Below are 23497 nucleotides of genomic sequence, written 5' to 3' on the forward strand. Positions count from 1 at the left end.
GCCGCGAAATTCACGGTGCACAATGGAAGTAAACATCCTTTGTGTTATGGTACTTGCGCTAGCATTTCTTTTTCTTCTGCGATTATCATAGCAGAGATGGACTTTAGCTGAGATAGCCTCCAGAAAGAGCTGTGTTCAAATGTCAGCGCTGATAGGGTTTCCGAAAGTAAATACATTTTGTGACCAATTTCACTATTTTTACATTGGTCACGGAAGTAAATATCTTGACGTTGGTCATTGGAAGTAAAGGTGTTTCGCGACTAATACCAAGAAGTAAAGGACGGTTTCGTACTAGCATTTCGGGAAAAGCTATGCATTTTACTCACCTAATCTACCACACTGTCCCTTAAGATCATCCTTAAGGTACCCCTTGGTGCCTTGTCAGCCTCACAGTCCATCTCAGCGTACCAGGAATCGGGAAAAAGTCTGAGCCGTCGTCGCCTGTGCTGAAACAACTGTCTCTGCTTCTTCTGCACGAGAGGTACGCGGACAGTGCACAATTTTATACTGATGGTTCCACAAACACCCAATGTTCGTCCGGTGCTGTGGTCGTCCCCAGCAAGAGGTATTACCATGAGCTTTAGGACTGACCAACCAATGACAGACCCGCCGTGGTTGCTCAGTGGCTATGGTGTTGGGCTGCTGAGCACGAGGTCGCGGGATCGAATCCCGGCCACGGCGGCTGCATTTCGATGGGGGCGAAATGCGAAAACACCCGTGTGCTTAGATTTAGGTGCACGTTAAAGAACCCCAGGTGGTCAAAATTTCCGGAGTCCTCCACTACGGCGTGCCTCATAATCAGAAAGTGGTTTTGGCACGTAAAACCCCAAATATTATTATTATTATTATTAACCAATGACATCTACATCTGCGCAACTAGCTGCTCTTCGCGCTGCACTTTGTTTCGTCAATCGGGAACCACCTCGACAATGGTAAATTTTCAGTGACTCAAAGGCAGCCCTACAATCTGTGATAACAGTTCTGCGTCGCGGGCCATTCGAACAGCTCGTGCTCGATATTAGATGCCTACTCCATACATCACATGAGAAAGGACACCACGTGACGTTTCAGCGGCTGCCAAGTCACTGCGGCGTCATAGGAAACGAAGACGCCGATAAAGCCGCTCGGACAGTTCTTGAAGACACACAGGAAGAGGCCATACCACTTTCACGGTCCGACGCAGCCAGCAGACTTCAAGTGCTTGCACGGGAGATCACGCTCTCTCTATGGTGCACACCAAGCAGCCAGACCAACCGGAGCAATCGTCAACACGACCTGCCGTCCTTGATGCATCTCTGTATGCCAACTGGACTCCGCCGAAGTGAGACCACCCTGCTTTATCGCTTATGGCTAGGGGTGGCCTTCACGAAATCTTACTCGTCTCGCATTGGAATGGCCGACAACGCTCTCTGCAATGCCTGTCTTGCGAGGAGGCACTAGAACACATTCTGTGCGACTGTCCTGAATATAATGTTCAGAGACAGTCCATGGCGTCCGTTCTAGAGCACCTTGACAATAGACCATTGTCAGTTGCAACCATTTTCACATATCGCCGACAGAAGACATCGCAGCTGAAGGCGACTAAGGGACTACTTCGGTTTATGAAAGAGACGGGCTTGGACAAGTGGCTGTGACAGTGATGTGACGTACCGCGCAAGAGTGACAGACTGTAACCAACGATCCCGCTCCCATGTGTGGGGTAGCAAACCGGTTAGGCTAAACTGGTTAACCTCCCTGCTTTCCTTCTCCACTTTTTCCTTCCTTAAGATCATCCATGTGTTTGTCACATGGATGCTTCTTAAAGAGGAGAAGTTTCCTTCTCTACCACGTCAGCCATTCTCTCCCTATCTCGTCGGACAGCTGGGTATACAATTGCAAACGATCTTATCTCGCCCGCAAGAGTTGCGTGCGGTAATGTTGGCCATTCCGATGAAGAATGAATAAACGTTACTGAATGCGACGCCCAGCCACAGGCCGCTCGCTAGAAGTTGTTTTATGGCGGCAGGACTGGGATGGCAGGCGAAGTAGGACTCCAGGATCCAGTGAATATAATCGCGAGTTGGTAAAATCAGGCAAATTCCAATGTCAAAGTGTAATGCTATGTGCAGGCAAGTAAAGTTGCGCAGCTGCACTGGTTGTCGACAACGTTAATGATACGCGCTGACCTTCCTGGAGAGCCATGTGCTCTGTCTCATCTACCCTGCCGTTGCCGTCAATTCCGCAGCGGCTTGGCAGCTACTGAAATAAATTGTCATGGCTGTGCTCGAAAGACTTGGTGGTTAGTATGTCTAATTTCACATACCATCTGCTCACGAGAGCCATGACGCAAGGCAAAACTGCAGTGTTTGAAGGGCTACCTTGAAATTACAAAATATTGCTCACCATATTTGTGGTTGCTGAGTCACATAATCAACGCCACTTTCGAGAACCGCAAGTTTTGCTGCTGTCGATGCCATAGCACATGAAAATATTAGCTGCGCATCTCAGTTCCTGGGAGCGCCAAGAAGGCTTACGTACCTGCGCTAGCCTTGAAGCGGCTGTCTCTTTCTCTCATGCATGAATCAGATTTTGAACGCGTTCATATCTGCGCGGACACCACTTCTAGCAGCCCCAACAGCTCTACGAGAGCTTTGACTGTCCCCTCAGCCTTCGTCTCTGTACAGCTGGAAGAATGAAATTTGCAGCTGGCTCACAATTAAAATAACCATTTTTTTTTGATGCTGCACTCTATCTGTGGTTTGTAATGAACACCAGTAACTGGTAGTTGCTCAAAAAGGGCGGCAGGGTTATTTACACAAATGTGTAGATGACGCTGCCATGCAGTTCATACGAGGAGCGGTGCGGACTACCGGTTCCTTTATGCCACGCCTTTTTTTTACTGCTTTCGTTTAGACTAACTCATGGATTGCATTTTGTTTTTGTAGTTTCCCCAAACAGCAAGGTAGTCGGTTGTCAGCTAGTGCATCGTCCAGCCTTTCATGATATCTCCAGTCTCAGCAATTTTGTCGTGTCAGTTTCTTTATTGTGGAAGTATTTCCAAATGACAAACCCAACCTCACAACAGCAAAGTTACCTTCATGAAACATCTCTGCGGGTTCCGCGCCTAACACTGCATGCACTCGGTCATATCTGGTATGGCATTTGTTACGCCGTAACGGCAAACGAATATGCTTGCACCAGGTTTCATAAACACGTTGTTGCATAACGTGCGCGTGGCGAGGACAAAGCTGTAGCTGGAATAAAGAAGATGAAGAGGGAGAGGCAGAAAAGAAGAGGGGCGCGGCGCAAATATAAACAGGTGACAGTCAGCGACGGGAGGTTGCTGATGCGAGGCGTGATAGTTGTTCTTGTGGAAAAGCGCAGTTTTTTTTTCTCTTTCTGTTTCTAAAGCATCGAGAAAATGCAAACGCGGACGCTCGCTCCTGCGCCCCCTCTCCAAAGTACGCAAGCCGTGAACGGTCGTGGGCGCTAGGGATCTACAGGGACGAGCTCAGAAACGCGCAACAAATTTGCACGCCTGTGCATGCGCATACACACAGGACCGAATCGGTGACGCCGACGCAATCAGCATAAATCCTCTTGTCGCCACCGCAATCTGCAACCGCGACGACGTTGCAGTTGCAACAGCCCGGCCAACGTCTCATCGATCTCATTCGATGTCGATCTGGAGGAAAGAAATTTGAAATAAAGAATGGAAAGGGTGCGGTGGGAGATGGCGTTGTTCTATACGCATGTAACGCAACCGAATGTCTGGCCGACGAGTCGAGGCATAGAGCCGCGTGCACCCCATTTGACTCCATCTTATACGCCGTCATTGGATTTCTGGCTCGCCAAGATTTCTGTTTCCTCATCTCCGTTCATTACAATGCTCCGTTCCATCTTTTCTGCTGTACCGACGCGTCTCCCTATACGCTTACGTTCATCGTGGAATTGCACTGAGCTTTTTCTTTCATCCTTCTTTTCTATCGCCGTGTCCTAATTAACGTCTGCAGCAGCAGGCCCGTTACCAAGTGAGAGCAGCGAGAAAAAAAGAAAGGAAAGAGAAAAAAAAAGCGAAAGCAATCTATACTTCTAGAAGAAGAAAAAGAAAAAAAAAGAACTCCAGGTCTGTATTAATGAGAAGTGAAGAGGTTGGTGAAGCGAAAAATGAAAGGAAACAACTCTCCACCCGACAGTAAAAACGAAGCATTGAAAAGAGTAGCCGTAATCGCCGTGAATGCGTGCTCCTGAAGGGTGAGCCGTGGGCCGCGTGGGCAGCAGTCACGGTAAGTGGCGCTGCAGCGGGAAAGTGCGCGGCCTTTCCCTAATCGCGGCGCCTCATTTGCGAGAGTGTACCGGTTGGCGATGCTATACGCGGTAGGTCGTGCGCGGTTGCTCGTTTCAGCGGTAGGTCGACAGGAAGGAAAGAAGCAAACGAAATAAACGCAAATATCCGTGTAATACGAAAATAAAACGCGGAGGAGACAATAAGAAGGGAGGGGGGAACGCGTGAAAAAGGAAAAGCGTCGAGAACAGCTTGTAGCAGTCGAGTGCAAGCCGTGTTGCGGCCACAACAAGGTACGGACGATTCGTGTTCAAAGCGTTGTCAGTTGCGCAACGAGTGATAGTCTTCGGTCGCACCGTTTCTGTCTGGAAGGGACCTGTCCTAACGGCCGGTTCTTTTCTGCTACATTTTTTTATCTTTTCAGCTTACTGTTGCACTGAAAGGCTTTTGCGCGTGTGCGTTCCTCTTTCTCTTTTTGTTTTTTGCAAGCTGTTTATGTCAAAGTAGACACACGCTTGCGTGTGGCGGCGAGGCGTTGAACGAATACCATGAATGTAAGTTGTCTTTATTATCTTGCGTTACTCCTTTCTTTTCTTTTTGCAGTGCGTAAATGCGATGCACGTGAATACCTTGTTTTAAAGAAGAAGAATAAAAAAAGAAAGGTGCTCCTTTCAATTATTATTGTTTTCATGGTGAACTAGAAAAGTTTCCCAATGAAGCCACCTCAGTGTAAATGTAGATGTTATTCTTTGAATCTACTATATCTGACTTTAAGGCAGTGCAAGGGAGTACTGGCGTTTGTGAGCTTCGAGAAAAGAAAATTAAAGAAGGAGAACGAAATATATTCAGGAAGGAGCGAACTAGGAAGGGCTTAAACATATGCAAACAAAATCAGCGTGATATCTTGGGTTCAAAACAGGACACAAAATAGAGAGAACAGACAACGGTGCTAACTCGACAGTGAAATACTTTATTAAAATCACAGAAATGAACAGCTTTAAAGAACCCTCCCCCCTCCACCCCCTATATTTACGCATGTGCAAAAAACGAAAAAGAAAGGAAAATGATGGGCCGTTCCCCTTTGTGAAAGTGGATGACCAGCGAGTCTCAAAAAGAGCCATATATATATATATATATATATATATATATATATATATATGCACCCGAGGAGCCGCAGGAAACTAGAAACGCGTGATGTTTCGACGGCACCGCCACCACGGAAAAGCTGTAGGAAATGAGTAGAATTTATTGATAGCAAAGACAGAGAGGTCGACCTGAGCTAGTGCGCTCTAGTCTGCTACTCTGCACTGGGGAAGGAGAGTACATACGCAAGCGCTTGGAACGCCGACACGGAGAGGGTAGTGCGAACGTAGACATGGGCGACGTGGGTCAAAGTGCAAAACTGTTCTTGCCATTATGATATCTCATGCGCGTTCTATTTGGACCCACGATATTAAACTTAATTTTGCAAGTTGGCGGAGTGCTTGAAGCCTGCTTCACCTCAGCCGCGGGTTGGCCCGGAATTGTACCATCTCTGGAATCGGCACACGGTTTTTGTACACGCAGAACATAAATACCCGGAACCCTAGTCATAAACGGCTTCGCTTAAAAAAAAAAAAAAAAAACATTGAGGAGCCATTCTACCCTGTGAAAGTGGTTGAACCAGCGAAGCTTCTATGATGGTATAAAGTATGTTGATACAGAGTTTTGTTGGTACGTAACATAGATATAATTACGTATATGACATTTATGCGAAATGCAATGAAATACACAATCATTTGTTGTCTTGTCTCGTTTCTCTTTATTTTACATCTTTATCTTGTCAAGCAAGTGACGATGACCTTGTGGTCACTGTGATGCACGTACTGCCAGTGGCTCTGCCAACACCAAAGGGCTTTTACGACGCCGTCATAAAAGACGCAGGTTTGTCGACGTAGCTGCGACGGGACGCCGTTTAGACGCAGGTGGCTGTTAAACCGAGCCTCGACGCGAGCGATGATATGCGTTGACGGGGGCACAGTCGAAAGGAGTGCACGATATAAAACACGTTTGTTTGTAATTTCGGATTGAGCATATTTTCTAGTTAATTAGCTGAATGAAACTTGGAAGGACTAGAGTTTTATTCTAGCGGACAAACACCGGGGCTGTCCGTTTCCCTACCGTAGAAGTCCACGTATCGACCGCAGACAGGAATTCCACGATATTTACAACTTCACTATAAGCTACGTAATTAAGAAAAGTAGATGAAACTCTGCGTTGTGTTAGACTTGTCTTAGCTGCTAATTGTCATATAATCTGTTTCGGGAGAGGTTTGATAAAACAAGAGTTACAGCCGTTTTCTCTAACCATACTCCCTCTGTAGCTGCCAATGTATTGACAGCAGATGGGAATTCTGTAACGTTTACAACTTCCTTGTGAACTAACTAATTATGACAAGTAAATAAAACTCGGCGTAATGATAGAGTCGTCTTAGCAGTGAATTTCAGCATGATATTTTTTCAAGATACCTACATTAACTTGACAGCTATACATCATTCACGAAAAAGTTGGCTTTACCGCCAGGCGTTTTCTGTTCGCCGCCACGATTTTCCCGGAGGGTAGGCATAGACAGCTTCTCTTTAAAAATAATCAGTTCCCACACACAGTGGGAACTGGTGGAAGCGAAGCTATCTGGGCTGTTTGTGTTCATTGACGGTATTTGGCGGTGATGTTGACCGCATACCGCAGTCGTCATGTGATGTTAAATGTTCTCATTCCTGTACCGGTTTTGTTCGTCCAGGTAGTAGACAGAACACAGAGAGACATGTCATACTTCACTCACTCCTTTACTGAAGAGAGCCCAAATCAGCAATGCTTTCTGACTACTAATTTTCCTTCTCCCGGGTCATGTTAGGTGAACTACCACGAGCGAAGAGGTGTAAGGTTAATTACAGGTGACACATTGTCAAAATAAATTAGAGCAGGCGCTAGGCGCGAGCCAATAGATATAGGCCCTACGAACAGACGTCTCCTCCTTCTACACAAAAACCGTGGATTGGAAGTAAAGACACCTAATGCAGCTATTTCCAGAGCCAGTACTCCATGTCATTCAGATTCTCGAGCGCAAGAAGGAGTTGATGTGGTGTTGATATAACTTTTGCGGCACCAAAGAAGATAGGAAGCACACCGTACGGAGCTGTCATAAGAATAGCAGCATACTTTCGGTCACCGCTCGCACAGCCAGTGTAGCGTCAAGCATAAGAACATATATATAGAAATGCACGTCATAGGTTGCTCACTGAAGATCCCTTTAATGTGGCCATTGTTATGCGGGGCAGACGGGTAGAGGCATGAATATTAGATCAAGGGAACATGCTAATGATGTCGACAAGAAAGCCAGAAGCCGCTTAATTATCATGGCGCTGGCGCAGGCAGTGGCCCTTTCTTTAATACTGCATACTTCTTGTTCTGGCACAAGAGAAGGATTAGGCGAGATGTTATGGAAGCAGACTACATCTTCAAGCACTGAGATAACTGTGTCATTTGTTCTTCACACACGCTGCTGTATGCTTCATTCCTCATCTGTGTATCTTTTATTGTGCATGCGATATTCGGGTGAGGATTGTTTGTAGTTCTTTTAGTTTGTGTCTTTCTGTGTTGATTTGTGTTCTGATTGCCATGTTGATTTGTACGGATTTGTATTGTTTTAATTAGGTCGTTCAGTTTCAGTTAGCCCCGTAGTACTTCCTCTTTAAGAATAAGCCTATCTATCTATCTATCTATCTATCTATCTATCTATCTATCTATCTATCTATCTATCTATCTATCTATCTATCTATCTATCTATCTATCTATCTATCTATCTATCTATCTATCTATCTATCTATCTATCTATCTATCTATCTATCTATCTATTTCCTTTCCTCCCTTCCTTCCGTTCCTCCTTCCTTTCGCGTTGGGTTTGGAGCTTGAGACGTTGAAGGTGCAGCGGTGGCGTAGAGGTAGAACACCCGCTTCGCGTGCAAGAAGTCCGTGGTTCGAATCCCGGTGCCGCGCAATTTTCCACCGGATTAAAAAAAAATCCGCGTGTTGATAAATTGCATAAACAGGCCTGGAGTGTGGCCTGATCCCAGTGACCAGAACCAGTAACGTACTCCCTCACCAGAGCAGGATTGGCCACCCGGGTGCAGTACTTGGTCACAACCTCCTATATGAACACGACAATCAAACCCCGGCCCTCAGTCCCCAGCAGCTGCGAAGCAACTGACTGCGGCGGCGGTCAGACCTGCGACGCAGCAGAGGATGCTAAGAATCCCTGGCTCCAGAAAGGCCGCTATTGGAATATGAACCTGGCAACGTTTAACGCTAGAATGTTATCTAGTGAGGCGAGTCTAGCAGTGTTATTGGAGGAAATAGAGGGCAGTACATGGGATATAATAGGGCTCAGTGAAGTTAGGAGGCCAAAAGAAGCATATACAGTGCTAAAAACCGGGCCCGTCCTGTGCTACCATGCCTTAGCGGAGAGATGAGAACTAGGAGTCGGATTCCTGATTAATAAGAATATAGCTGGTAACGTACAGGAATTCTATAGCATTAACGAGAGGGCGGCAGGTCTTGTTGTGAAACTTAATAAGAGGTACAAAATGAAGGTTGTACAGGTCTACGCCCCTACATCCAGTCATGATGACCAGCAAGTCGAAAGCTTCTATGAAGACGTGGAATCGGCGATGGGTAAAGTCAAAACAAAATACACTATACTGATGGGCGACTTTAATGCCAAGGTAGGCAAGAAGCAGGCTGGAGACAAGGCAGTGGGGGAATATGGCATAGGCACTAGAAATAGCAGGGGAGAGTTATTAGTAGAGTTTGCGGAACAGAATAATATGCGGATAGTGAATACCTTCTTCCGCAAGCGTGACAGCCGAAAGTGGAGGTGGAGGAGCTCTTAACGGCGAGACTAGGAATGAAATAGACTTCATACTCTGCGCTAACTCTGGCATCATAGAACATGTGGCCGTGCTCAGCAAGGTGCGCTGTAGTGACCATAGGATGGTAAGAACTCGAATTAGCCTAGACCTGAGGAGGGAAGGGAAGAAACTGGTACATAAGAAGCTGAGCAATGAGTGAGCGGTAAGAGGGAAAATAGAGGAATTCCAGATCAAGTTACAGAACAGGTATTCGGCTTTAACTCAGGAAGAGGAGCTTAGTGTTGAAGCAATGAACGACAATCTTGTGGCCATCATTAAGGAATGTTCAATAGAAGTCGATGGTAACTCCGTTAGACAGGATACTAGTAAGCTATCGCAGGAGACGAAAGATCTGATCAAGAAACGCCAATGTGCGAAAGCCTCTAACCCTACAGCTAGAATAGAACTGGCAGAACTTTCGAAGTTAATCAACAAGCGTAAGACAGCTGACATAAGGAAGCATAATATGGATAGAATTGTACATTCTCTCAGGAACGGAGGAAGCCTAAAAGCAGTGTAGAAGAAACTAGGAATTGGCAAGAATCAGATGTATGCGTTAAGAGACAAAGCCGGCAATATCATTACTAATAGGGATGAGATAGTTCAAGTGGCTGAGGAGTTCTATACGAATTTATACAGTACCAGTGGCACCCACGACGATAATGGAAGAGAGAATAGTCTAGAGGAATTCGAAATTCCACAGGTAACGCCGGAAGAAGTAAAGAAAGCCTTGGGAGCTATGCAAAGAGAGAAGGCAGCTGGGGAGGTTCAGGTAACAGCAGGTTTGTTGAAGGATGGTGGGCAGATTGTTCTAGAGAAACTGGCCGCCCTGTATACGCAATGCCTCATGACTTCGAGCGTACCGGAATCTTGGAAGAACGCTAACATAATCCTAATCCATAAGAAAGGGGACGCCAAAGACTTGAAAAATTATAGACCGATCAGCTTACTGTCCGTTGCCTACAAAGTATTTACTAAGGTAATTGCAAATAGAATCAGGAACACCTTAGACTTCCGTCAACCAAAGGACCAGGCAGGATTCCGTAAAGGCTACTGAACAATAGACTATATTCACACTATCAATCAGGTGATGGAAAAATGTGCGGAATATAACCAACCCTTATATATAGCTTTCATTGATTACGAAAAACCGTTTGATTCAGTCGAAACCTCAGCAGTCATGGAGGCATTGCGGAATCAGGGTGTAGACGAGCCGTATGTAAAAATACTGAAAGATATCTATAGCGGCTCCACAGCCACCGTAGTCCTCCATAAAGAAAGCAACAAAATATCAATAAAGAAAGGCGTCAGGCAGGGAGATACGATCTCTCCAATGCTATTCACCGCGTGTTTACAGGAGGTATTCAGAGACCTGGATTGGGAAGAATTGGGGATAAGAGTTAATGGAGAATACCTTAGTAACTTGCGATTCGCTGATGATATTGGCTTGCTTAGTAACTCAGGGGACCAACTGCAATGCATGCTCACTGACCTGGAGAGGCAAAGCAGAAGGGTGGGTCTAAAGATTGATCTGCAGAAAATTAAAGTAATGTTTAACAGTCTCGGAAGAAAACAGCAGTTTACGATAGGTAGTGAGGTACTGGAAGTGGTAAGGGAATACATCTATTTAGGACAGGTAGTGACTGCGGATCCGGATCATGAGACTGAAATAATCAGAAGAATAAGAATGGGCTGGGGTACGTTTGGCAGGCATTCTCAGATCATGAAAAGCAGGTTGCCATTATCCCTCAAGAGAAAAGTTTATAACAGCTGTGTCTTACAAGTACTGACGTACGGGGCAGAAACCTGGAGGCTTACGAAAAGGGTTCTACTTAAATTGAGGACGACGCAACGAGCTATGGAAAGAAGAATGATAGGTGGAACGTTAAGGGATAAGAAAAGAGCAGATTGGGTGAGGGAACAAACGCGAGTTAATATCTTAGTTGAAATCAAGAAAAAGAAATGGGGCATGAGCAGGACACTTAATGAGGAGGGAAGATAACCGATGGTCATTAAGAGTTACGGAATGAATTCCAAGGGAAGGGAAGCGTAGTAGAGGGCGACAGAAAGTTAGATGCGCGGATGAGATCAAGAAGTTTGCTGGGACAACATGGCCACAATTAGTACATGACCGGATTTGGAGAAGTATGGGAGAGGCCTTTGCCCTGCAGTGGGCGTAACCAGGCTGATGATGATGATGATGATGATCAGACGTTGAGGTGAATCTATACCAGTTATCCCAAACTTCAGTTCTTCTTTAGGGAAACGTGGCCTTTACATGATACACAGCATTTAATGCAAATAGATCAAGCAAGTTTCTTCAATTCACCTGCTGGTTACTCGGAACAGTTGTCATTTGTGCACACAGACACAGAATACAGCACAGTGTTGAGGGCAGAAAGGACAGTGCAGTCAATCGCACTGTCTAACATCGAGAAAACATCCTCCTGCCACAGCGTCTGAACTGCTGCCCTCCCTTTCTCAATATCGCCAGCACAGCATGCTCAGAAAGAAGGAAAAAAGCACTTTTTTTTGTAAGAGAGCCCAACTTACAGCAAAAGGCAGCTTACACCAACATTGCATGAAAATGACGTGGAGTCAAATTTATATGAATTAGTGTAGTCCTCGAAATTTCTAGAAAATCAAAACTTATTCTGTGTGACGTACAAGTAATCAGTGAAAATGGTTAGTTGCGGAAATTCTTTCAGTATTCCCACATGCCCATTTCTTATCGCAAGGTACAGTCGCCCACAACACTTTACGGACAGAAATCTGAGAGAAATCTGAGAGAATGCTTAATACCTCTGCACCCTCACACGGGAGCGGGATGTTAAAATTTCCAGCCGCTGTTAGCATACGGGAATAACATGGTGATTGATGTCCGGTTTTACGGGCTACATTTACAGGCTGCTAGGAAACTCAACGTTTTACGAGATCCCGTAGTCCGTAAACGTTTGTGTTGGACTGCAATATGCCCAACTAAACTAAGTTTGTCACAGGTATGTGATGCCTTCGTAGACACAAGTATGTATGTATGTATGTATGTATGTATGTATGTATGTATGTATGTATGTATGTATGTATGTATGTATGTATGTATGTATGTATGTATGTATGTATGTATGTATGTATGTATGTATGTATGTATGTATGTATGTATGTATGTATGTATGTATGTATGTATGTATGTATGTATGTATGTATGTATGTATGTATGTATGTATGTTTATGAGCGATTGTTATTGCTTCTCATATAATTTTCACGCTTCCTCGTGTGATGGGTGCTGGTGATCACCAGCATGCTGCCCGCTGCGAGTCCGCGTGTACTCTTAATTTGCCTTGAACAGATCTCTTTCACGTCTGCACCCAGTTCTGAATGGTACGCTGGATTACTAACCTTCACTAAAAGAACTGCATTGATACCAGCGAAAAAGTTAAGCGGTAGCACAATTGATATACTTAAATAAACAATTTCGTTCCCATCGAAACTTCATGCAAACATTGCGCGGTGTAAAATAAAATGTTCCACGTAGCGAAATTACATTTTCCGTAGCGAATTACATTCATATGCTGCTGCTCCCAAGAACCGCTTTCAGTAGGTTCTAGTGGTAACGTGGTTATGGTCTACGCGGAAAACCACGTATAACGTCTTGCGTGTCTCATTTACATATATGTCATATTGTTAATGGTGCTAAAGCATTTGCGTGTTCAACACAAGGGCAGGAGGTGCAAGTATGAATACTTAATTTTGGTTCTCCGAATTATTTATTTGCTCTGGAAAAAGCCTTGTCCTGCCCGTTACACTGAATATTTGTCACGCTACTTTGGTGTTTGATTAATGTTGAAAATAAAAGAGACCCTATTTACGTTAACATGCTCTTTCTTTTTCTTCTGCCAGCCGGACAATATCACGACACCTCGGGTGGCCGCTGAAATCCATCTCTCCATCAACGTCACTTGCCACTCAGGGCAATCCCCTATGAAAATGGTCATTGCCTTTATGTTTCCTTTATGTTTCCTTCTTGTGCCCTATGTGACCTTTATGATTCCTTGTCCTTTGTGTGACCTCCGGGACGCCAACTTTGTGTGTACCACATGTTTACTCATCCTAACCTATACCTCGAGGAAGTGACCTTTATTATGCCTCTAGGATGTGTCCTTTATGTTTACAGCAGGATGTTAACTGGATGTGTACTATGTGTTACCTGAGTGTACACTTGAGTGCACATGTAGGTGACATAGAGTGCACATAACAACTGTCTGTACATATAATACAGGCAAATATATCTGTACTTTGTGACAGCCGTTGATACACTCTGCAGAGTCATTGTAAGTACTAAATCTTGACTTATTATCCTTTCCTTTGCCCCAAGAAAACAACCCTTATATATAATTATTGTAGTATATGCCCTTTGTGTTTACGGCGGGATGTTACCTATGTGTGCACTTCAGTGCACACGTAGGTAACATAGAGCATTAATCTATATATGGTGCATGCACTCTTTTTATGTTACCTACACGTGCACTTGAGTGCACATGTAGGTAACAGAATGTGCGCAGTAAGCATCTTTTGCGAATAGTACAGTTAGAGCTATCTGTACTGTATGTTAGTCACTCGCAGATTCAAGGAAAAGGCACTGCTTGCCCCCCTCGCACTACATGCCGACCGGCACTAATTGTGGCTATATTGTGCGGAAAATCGAGCATGCCATGAAATAGGATGGTGTATATAATGATTTCTGCCATGCGTTCTCTTAATATATAAAGTATTTCTTACTTTTTCAACCCGCTATTCTCCAGTAGCAAGTCATATGCAGAAATCTGCAGTATTTAACCTAATATGCAAGAATTTCATGAAAGTTTTGCGCCAGCTAGGCTATCAAATATAGTTGATTGAGTGTTTAAGACGGTTCTCATAGCAGGCGTCTTTCAGAGGCTCCGCTTCGCCTCCAGTTTGGGAAATAATCTACTTAATATTTATCTCTGGCTTATATATATATATATATATATATATATATATATATATATATATATATATATATATATATATATATATATATATATATATATATATATATATATATATGAGCACTATGTTACCTGTGTGGGCACTCTATGTTACCTGGCTGTGTACTTCCTCGAGTGCACATCCAGGTAACATAGAGTGCGCTCAGTGATTATCTTTTTACACATGCTACAGATAGATCGTCTACCTGAAAGATGTATTAACTTTAACTACTGGCGTATCAAAGTAAAAAAAAAAATGGGGGGGGGGTGCACCTTCCTTCCCCTCCCTATCTATCTTGGCCGTATTGATCACCACGCGCCATCAACAGTACATACGTACATCAAAGCCTCATGCAGCGAATAACCCCTCACGACAAATAACAATTGCGCGGCGGCTGGAGACGCGGTGGCACGACGCGCACTGTTCGATGGCTTGCGCTACATGAGCCGCAAAAGAGGCGGACGCCTCCGCTGCCAATCTGCCGCTTTGCTATAGTGAGCGTATATGATTATACAACCATTTAAGCAGCTGTTCTCGTCGCTTTCGCGCTGACCACAAGTACGAGTAACTGCTGTGTCGATATTAGCACGCGTAGAAGAAGGGAGCGCGGATCCCGTAAATGCTTGCTTGGGCGTACAACTGAATAATTTATAATTGTGAGTTGGCTGAGTATGAAAGTTGTGTGCGGGGTATGGCCGTATTTGATTACGCGAGCATGCAAGCAGTACGCCTGCTTCACTTTGGCCGAAGTTGCGCTGCCGCTGCAAGCCAGCCATCGCCACATTTTGTTGCCTTTATTCCTTACGCTACGGGAAATATGGTTCCACCTATTCAAGATAAGGCCTGACATTCTCAAAAACACGCCACTGGGCGCCATAAGAAGCGTGTATGTGTGGCGATTCCGAATTTCTGATCGGTGGGTGTCACAGCTATCGTGGCTACTTGCACACCGTGCGCCATACCAAGAAGACGGAGCTGCACATGGTGCGCGCTGATTGGCTCGTGTCCGCCGGCAAAAGTTCGCGCATAGTTCGTCTAAAATCTCTGTATATACTTTAAAAAAACAAGGCAGCGCACCAAGACACTTTAAACTCAATAATTTGTGTTTAAATACCAGCCTTCCTTCCAGATACGATTTTTTTTTAATCTCGAAGGCCGTGCTTTTTCAAAATGTACGCCCTAAAAGGAAATGCAGATCTCAGAGGCTAAACTCACTTGTTAACCGCTGTGCGGCGCTGCCGCGGTGTGACGGTTGACGGTGAGCTGGGCCACGTTGTGTTGCCGTGAGCGGTGCGAGTGCTCGTTGCAGTTACACGGTAATTTAATCATATTTTCGAAGTGCCTAAACAAACTGTGATCCGTACCGTGTGCATTAACCATCAGGAAACCTCTGGACTCGTGTAACGCCATTAGTTCGCCTTATGTTTCCTGTGATACGCCAGTGTCTTATGTGTACTACAGCGCCCGTCCGAGCTGCCTTTGTTCTCGCCTGTCCGCGTACGCTCGTGGAATACCTGATACCGTGGCTTCGAATTATGGTGCGTGGAAGAATTTGTTGAAAGTTGTGCTTTCGTGCGCTGGTGTTCATCGGCAATTCGACAGTGTTCGCGCCGGAAAGAGCGTCGTCGCGTGGTGCCTGCGAGACGAAGGAGCCGTTTGCTGACCACATTGAAGGTAAGCAGGTCTGACGCTTGCGCGCATTCTCGCAGCTTTTGGTTCATGTAGTAAGCCTTGTGGAACGACAACAGAACACTTCCTGAGCGTATGTTGACCATGTTGCTGTGCACATTTAGCAAAGCGTTTCACGAGGGGAGTTTCCGTGAAATGTATTATTTCTTACCGCTTGCTTGCTTTATGGAGTGATGTACTACCACCGCTGATTGTTGGGACTTAATGGGCAAATATATTTACGTAAACGCTGAAAGTTACTGTTTTCTCGGTAGTTTCCCGGCAATAAATTCTTCCGTAGTTATGAATTTCCGCAAGTTACGTGTGTAATGCATGATGATGTGTCACGGGCATCGCGAGTTGGCACGCGACTGCGATGTTCGACACTTGAACAGATATTAGCTTGTGTGAAGATTACTTTATTGATAGTGTACAGTTTGAAGTCCAGCTTCGCGAGAACTTGTCTGCATTGTTTGTGTTCGACGTGCTCGCGTATTTGTCTTTTATATTGTAGGGCAAATATAGACCGACATTACAACAGCGAAATTTCATATTAATTGAGACATGTCAATCAGACGCTCGTTTTCATTAATATTTTCATCCGAAGAACAGGATGTCAGTGCCTGCGATTGTTAAAGACAGTGGCTTGTAGCACTGCCTAATAAGGGATGAGATTTTCTTGCGATGCTTTCCGCTCGATGTTTGCCACTCTTATAACCCACCTTGCACGGCTAGCTGTTCTAGTGAATAAGGATAGCGGAATGTCGGTCAGATCATGAGCAAAAGGAGTAGCATCGGAAAAGGATCGCTACAAAATCGCGGCCTAGGTTTTAGACCCTTGGTAATCGATTGTTCGTTTGATTTACTAGATATTTAAGTTTTTGTGATAATTTCCCAGGTAGTCTGATGTTTGCTGCTGGTTTTATTTCCGCCTGAATTTTACCATATAACAATGTAACCACTTGAGATATAATTACGAGACATCTGTACAAGCAGGCACACAAAATTTGTTGGCCAGTTGCCTACTCCTAAAGGTCATGTACTACTTAGCGGCTGCTGCAGAAATGTTTAAAAGAATTTGTGAGCAGTTTAATACCTGAGTGGACTGGCAGCTCAGTCTGTTTCAAACAACAATTAGTTAAAAGCTTCTGTGTTGCCCTGATGTTTTTATGAGCTGTTTTTGACTGCTCCACGTTTCTTAGCTGTATGCATACAGGCCAGGCTGTTCTTGCTTATATGAATATTTTTGAATAAGTGAAAAAGATTGGCTTTTGTTTTGTTTTTCAGGTGCCTTGTGAGCTCTCACCCAAGCACCACATTCCAGAGGTCTGCTGTGAGCAGACGTGGCAAATTGAAGTAACATCCTGATAGTCCAATAAACTGTTCATAGTTTCAGACAAACCTTTGCAAAGTATAGTCAAAACTTTCTTTTAAAAGTGCAAGCACTGATCCAACTTGATCTTTCTATCCGAACATTACATTTCATATTAGTAACAAAGACATAACTAGAACAGTAGCACTGCAGTGAGGAACGTACAGTGGTACTCCAAGTGTTATACTGAAATAATCTATGAAGTCTAATTACTTTGTAATTTTAGAACAAATTGGCATGAATTTCTGTGCCATAGCAGAGTTCCAATCCGTGCGCTGCATCATGTAGGAAACAGTAACCTTACAATGAAAACCAATGCAAAACTTTTAAACTCAGGAAATGTTTATAAAAATAAAATGTGCACACGGAACTCTTCATCTATGCATGCCTACGTAAAATACAGGATTTAATCACTGCGGCCACATAAAGGATGCATAAAGGTAGGACACACGAAGGAAACATAAAAGCAGTGGCCAAATTTCAACATGGAGGAAACATAAAGTACGGTAACATAAGGGATACATAAAGGGAGGACACATGAAGGAAACGTAAAAGCAGTGGCCAAATTTCAACATGGAGGAAACATAAAGTACGGTCACATAAGGGATACATAAAGGGAGGGCACATGAAGGAAACATAAAAGCAGTGGCCAAATTTCAACATGGAGGAAACATAAAGGACGTTTCCTCATGTGAACTCAAGGAAACATACAGTAAACATAAAGGACATAACCATTTTCATAAGGGATGTTCTTTGGTATTTTCACATTTATTTTTCATTTCTCTTCCACGCTGGCGCATCCGATCGATACAACAATTTATGTCTTGCGCTAGGTTTTTGTTTGTTACTGATTGACAGAGCTACATATATACGGTGCCAATTTTAGCGCTGCTTTACCTGTGCTTTGACACCCTTTTTACTCCAGTATTAACCGGTCTTCGCATGCTAATCATTCTCCAGAGACGAAGCGGTGAGAGGACTTCACTTAGAGCCACTTAGCTGGACGTACAGGAGGAAACGTGTGTCAAGAATGACAACGTGTCACTTAATACTGTCGGCCATCTCACTTCCAGGACGTCCCATAGCGCGCGGGCTATCCTTGAAATCTAAGAATCGTGAGCCTGAATGGCCGACAAAGTGTTTTATTTTACTTAACACACACAAAAAAAGAGAGGGATCAAATCTCATAAGGAACTCCCCAGTCTATTTCGCCCGTTTAAAGAAGGCTGTTTGGGTAAGGTGTATCAACAAAAACACTTCTGCAGAGCTTGCGAATGGTTTTTCGTGAAGCCCTCAAAGTGGCAATTTGACTGATATTTAGAATGGTGTATGATATCAGGTATGAATGAACAAAGGATGCCACGAACCATTAAGTCGTTTCACAAGCTGAATTACCCAAAACCGCAAGTTCCTATGGAACCACTAAGATGACCACGACAACGTAAAACAGACAAGGAAGTGCATCCAGTATTCTTTAAATCTCGTGAACCTAAACTTCAGGAAAAAAAATTTAAATGCTTATTCGTGTTTTTGCCGCAAGAAAATGCTACAGTAACTGGATGATGCGGTTCGTTATGCTGCAGCCCTTAATGAAACAGCAGCCTACAGTCTTCCCATCACCCACTCAGCGGTAGTTTTAACTTTCACTTATTTGTATTACATAAGGGTTAGGTGTACAAAAAGGAAGACACGTTGACCGCTCAAGATGACTACGATGAGTCAAGATGAGAATGAAGGCGTGTGGGTTGGTGATCGACACGATGAGGTAAGGAAGGCCATTGCAGTCTACAGTGGAGTGTGGAAAAAAAGAAGACGAAAAGGTGGTAGTATAGGTTCGGGGGCGAGCAATACTTAGAGAAAGTCCTGTACGAAGTGATATTCGAGGTGGTGGTAAGATGTAAGGCATCTGATTGAGAGAACTGCGATATATTTTGTGGTTTAGGCATAGACTAGCGATGCCGCGGCGACAGTAAATCGCTCGATCAGTCGTGAAATTATCGTCTTCCTAGCTCACTTCATGCGGTAAGCAAAGTGTTAATTGCACCAAGGCCCTTCTATTATCGTGTTTAGGCGATGCCAATGCCAGTGAAGTGTTAAACAGCGTTTCTTTCTTCAATAATTTCCGTTCTGTCGCCTACACGCAGACATCATGAGCAAGACACCTTAGTATTAGTCTTCTACGCCTTTCAGCTAGCAACATGTCCTTATCCGTGCTATTTCTGGCGATTTGTGCGAATACCTATCACCTCTCTGACGCAGTCACTATTAGCACATCTCGCTACGTAGTTTTGAATGGCCGTTGTAGTTGCCATTCTCCGGCGGAGCGCGGGCACTTTGCACAGGGTATATGGGCAGTAGGTTTTCCCAAGAACTTTGTGTCAGCGCTGAGCTCATAACATCCTTTTTCAAGCTCTCTTCCGAGGACAGAACATGACTGCATGACCAAAGACGCAGATTTTGCTTTATAAATTTCTTGTTTTCTGTGAACAGAAACAGTGTTCTGGTCACATTTGCGAGCACTTTACCTTTCTCCGCTAATTAAAGATTTCTCCTACTGCAGCCCTGTTGGCCGTGCCAATCGGCAACGAATATATGCTCATAAATACGACGTCATTCTTGCAAATGAGAAGAAACTATACAGTTTATTATGCGCCACTGTCCATTCTTCGACTCTCAGCAGTGTTTTGCCTAGGAGCCTTGGTCGCTTAGAAGATAGAACGTTATCGGAAGCATAACTCCTGGGACTTTGGTCAAAGGATTCTAGAATGCACAAAGCCACCAAGGCACGAATGCGCTTCATGAAATCAACCGGGGTTAAACGAACTCTTGTGAACATGTGCGTGTGGAAAGTCATCCGGGCGTGTGCGCACACTCACTCTCCTTCTTTCTTATTATCGTTCCTTCCCCTTTCCTCTCACCAACGAATGGGATAGGCAACTCGACGCGATCATGGTTAACTTCTAGGTTTTTAGTCTCACTCTATCCCACTAATGCGAGTGCTATAATGACATATCAAAGATTTTGATCGTTCACTATTCTCGAGAAAGATTGCCCCCTTGCTGGCAAAGTTTGTGAAGAATACCGCACGCAAGCTTGACCTGGTACAAGAAACTCCGCGCAGTCTAATGAGATGTGCTTGGATGATGCACGTATCACTATATAAACATTGCCGCGGAAATTCCATTTGGTAGGTGCCTTGCGTGGAAGACGTCTTAAAGCTAAAATTTTGGTTTGTTTTTACTGCAGCCTCGTATCACGCATAAAAATTTCTCAGAAGCCCTTCCAAATAGTAGATGCTGTGGGATGCACACCATGAAACGAATAAAACACGCCCTGCATTCCTGTCCTCTCGTACGTTACCATAAAAACTGCACTAAGCACAAACGGCAACCTAGCCAGCATGTGGTGAAAGCTAGCGTGCTGATGGTCTTCGCCTTGCGAGGTCCAGGGCTGTATCCGGCCAGGAAGGCACGACTAAACGCAGCAGCACTTGTTCTCGTGCCTAAGTATGTGCGCGAATCACCGTGCCGGGCGTAAAGGACTCGTGGGACAGCGAAAAAGAGGTAATGATCCGAAGTAGGAACTGCAGCGCGCTGTATATTCCAGCGACCTCCCCTTTTTGCCACTGGCTCGGTCACTGGGCTGCACGCGAAAGCGAAACGACCTTTTAATGAGTGTCGCGTCGCTGCACCTTCGCGGGCTCGCCCGGCAGTGGCAAAGATAGCGCCTACGCGGTAACGACTTCTGAGAGTAGGACGCCCGCCCGCAGATTAAGGAGAGAAGAGGAAAACCGAAGGAAAGTTGAAGGGTAGAAGGAATAAGAATTAAATCAAATAATAGTAGTGATAATTAAAAAAAACTGCAAAAGCAGGCCTTTACGTGGATGGATCAAAAAAAGGCGCGCTAACGGGAAAGGCTTGCAAGCCCTGGTTTGCCGTCTCACAGAACGACTGTGGATTCGCGCGTGAGCTCCATTAAAGCGCCACCGCAGTCCCGATTTGCATATCTGATGTCACTTTAATTTCTCTTAGTTTACTTTCAAAGGTACATAAGCAATTGCACTTTAATCATTATCTGTAGGGCCAGATGGTATTATAGGAAGTGAGAGAAGAATTTACAGAGAGTTTCTATTTCAAGGAAAACTTACAGAAATATAGTAATGCCTACAGCTTAAAGAATTGACCTGCGCTATTCCATCAAACCAGGGCATAACAAGTACGCCAGAAAAAAGAAAAGGAATGTTACAACACATACAGAGCCTAGTCACAACCTTATGAAGCCAAGAAATAATGACGTAAAGGAGAGCAAGGGGTAAATCATTTGTCATTTTAATTGAAATGTAAAAATGCCGTAACATGTTCTTCGTCCACTTTCATTTCCCGTTACGTTATCGTTCCCACATTTTAATTAAATTAACAAATGATTTCCTCTATGCTTTCCTGTGCTTCCTATTCTGTTGGCTTCATATGGCAGTGACTAATAAAAATCAGGACAGCCCTAACCCTCCCTCATATTTTTTTTTCAATACAAAGTGTACAAAGCGTCGGAAAATGAACAGGTGACAAGGCAGAGTGCTGGCCCATCTTAGAAAGCAATTTGCTCTGATATTCTATGGCACCGAAGAATAAGAGACCGTTATTTATCAAGTTTTGGGTGACTTTATGGGTGTACAGGTAAAGAACTGCGGTAAAGCAAGGCGTCCAGCTGTTTGCTGAAGCTCCCAAAAAATATAAGTAGTGTAAACACGAATCCGTTTGGATATGCTACAATGGATTATGTCCATGTCAGACATTAGGTAATTGAAAAATGTGCGCAGTACAGACAAGCTCTCTATATGGCTTTCAAAGATAATGAACATGCATTTGATGCGGTAGCGATACAAGGAGTCATGAAGGGGTTGTGTAATTAAGGCGTACGGGAGACATACTTGAATATCTTGGCAAATATCTACAAAGAATCCACAGCTACCTTGTTTCTCCACAAGAAAACTAGAAAATTACCTATCAAGAAAGCGGTCACACAAGGAGACAATCTTTCATATGTCGTTCACTGCTTGCTAAGAAGTATTCAATGTATCAGATTCAGAAAACTTAGGAGTGAGAATTAACGGCGAATATCTCAACGATCTTGGGTTTGCCGATGACATTGTGCTATTCAGCAACACTGAGGACGAATTACGACAAATGATATAGGTCCTTAACCAAGTAAGTGTTCCACTGGGGTAACTCGTGCAGAAGACAAAGGTAATGTTCAATAGCCTGGCAAGAGAACAAGAAATCAAGATGGTCAATCAGGCTCGAAAGTCTGTACAGGAGTACGTTATCTAGGTCAATTACAAACGGGGGACCTGGACCACGAGAAGGAAATTTACAGAATAATAAAAATGGGTTGGAGTGCATACGATAGGCATTAACAAACCCTGACAGGAGATTACCACTATCTCTTAAAAGAAAAGTGTACAATCATTGCATTCTACCATTGCTAAAATAGGGAGCAGAAACTTGGAGGTTAACGAAGAAGCTCGAGTACAAGTTAAGGACTGCGCAAAGAGTGATAAAACAAAAAAAAAATGTTAGGCGTAACGTTAAGAGACATGAAAAGAGCGCTTTGGATCAGAGAGAAAATCGGGCTAGCTGATATGCTATAGTTGACACTAAGAGGGCAGGCGATGTAATGCGTAGGACAGATAACCGGTGGGCCATTAGAGTTACAGAATAGGTGCCAAGGGAAGGAAAGCGCATTCTAGAACGGCAGAAAATTAGGTAGGGCGATGAACTTAGGGCATATGCAATAGAGAGTTGAAATAAGCTAGCCGAATACAGAGGTGATTGGAGTTCACTGGGAGAGGCCTTCGTCCTGCAGTGGACATAACATTAGGCTGACCATAATAATGAAGCATGACTCAGCAACATGGTCGTTCATTATTTCCCTACATCACCTCCCTTACGTCTGAATCTCGCCCAACTGCGAGTATTAATGATGCAGTGAGCACAGTTATACTGGAGAAAGCAGGAAAACTATGTTTCTTACTTATTTGATTGCTGCAAATGGACGAGTTAATAATCAAGGCCGTATTCATAAAGGTGGTCTTATACGATAAATATGATATGAGAGCAGAAGCCAGCGAATTGTTATTCGTGACGTTTGGTATATTATTAGCGAAGACCGACCACCAGTGCCACAGAGCACCGATCAAAAAATATTTTGTGAATGCATCCTCAGTTCTTGGAAACCAAGAC

The 23497-nt window shown here is 44.2% G+C and overlaps 1 long non-coding RNA gene and 1 other non-coding gene across 2 annotated transcripts in view; both read left to right on the top strand.

Moving 5' to 3' along the window:
- LOC142581842 (uncharacterized) overlaps positions 1-13178 on the top strand; it is a 37518-nt gene extending 24340 nt beyond the window's left edge. Inside the window, exon 3 of the long non-coding RNA XR_012828307.1 lies at positions 13109-13178. This is a non-coding gene — a long non-coding RNA (uncharacterized LOC142581842). The remainder of the gene's footprint in view (positions 1-13108) is intronic.
- On the top strand, positions 5636-5818 carry LOC142583792 (U2 spliceosomal RNA). The gene has a single exon (XR_012828657.1). It is a non-coding gene; the product is annotated as a U2 spliceosomal RNA (small nuclear RNA).
- Positions 13179-23497: the final 10319 nt, after the last annotated feature.

The sequence above is a fragment of the Dermacentor variabilis genome, chromosome 5 (assembly GCF_050947875.1).
Source record: "Dermacentor variabilis isolate Ectoservices chromosome 5, ASM5094787v1, whole genome shotgun sequence".
Taxonomy (NCBI): domain Eukaryota; kingdom Metazoa; phylum Arthropoda; class Arachnida; order Ixodida; family Ixodidae; genus Dermacentor; species Dermacentor variabilis.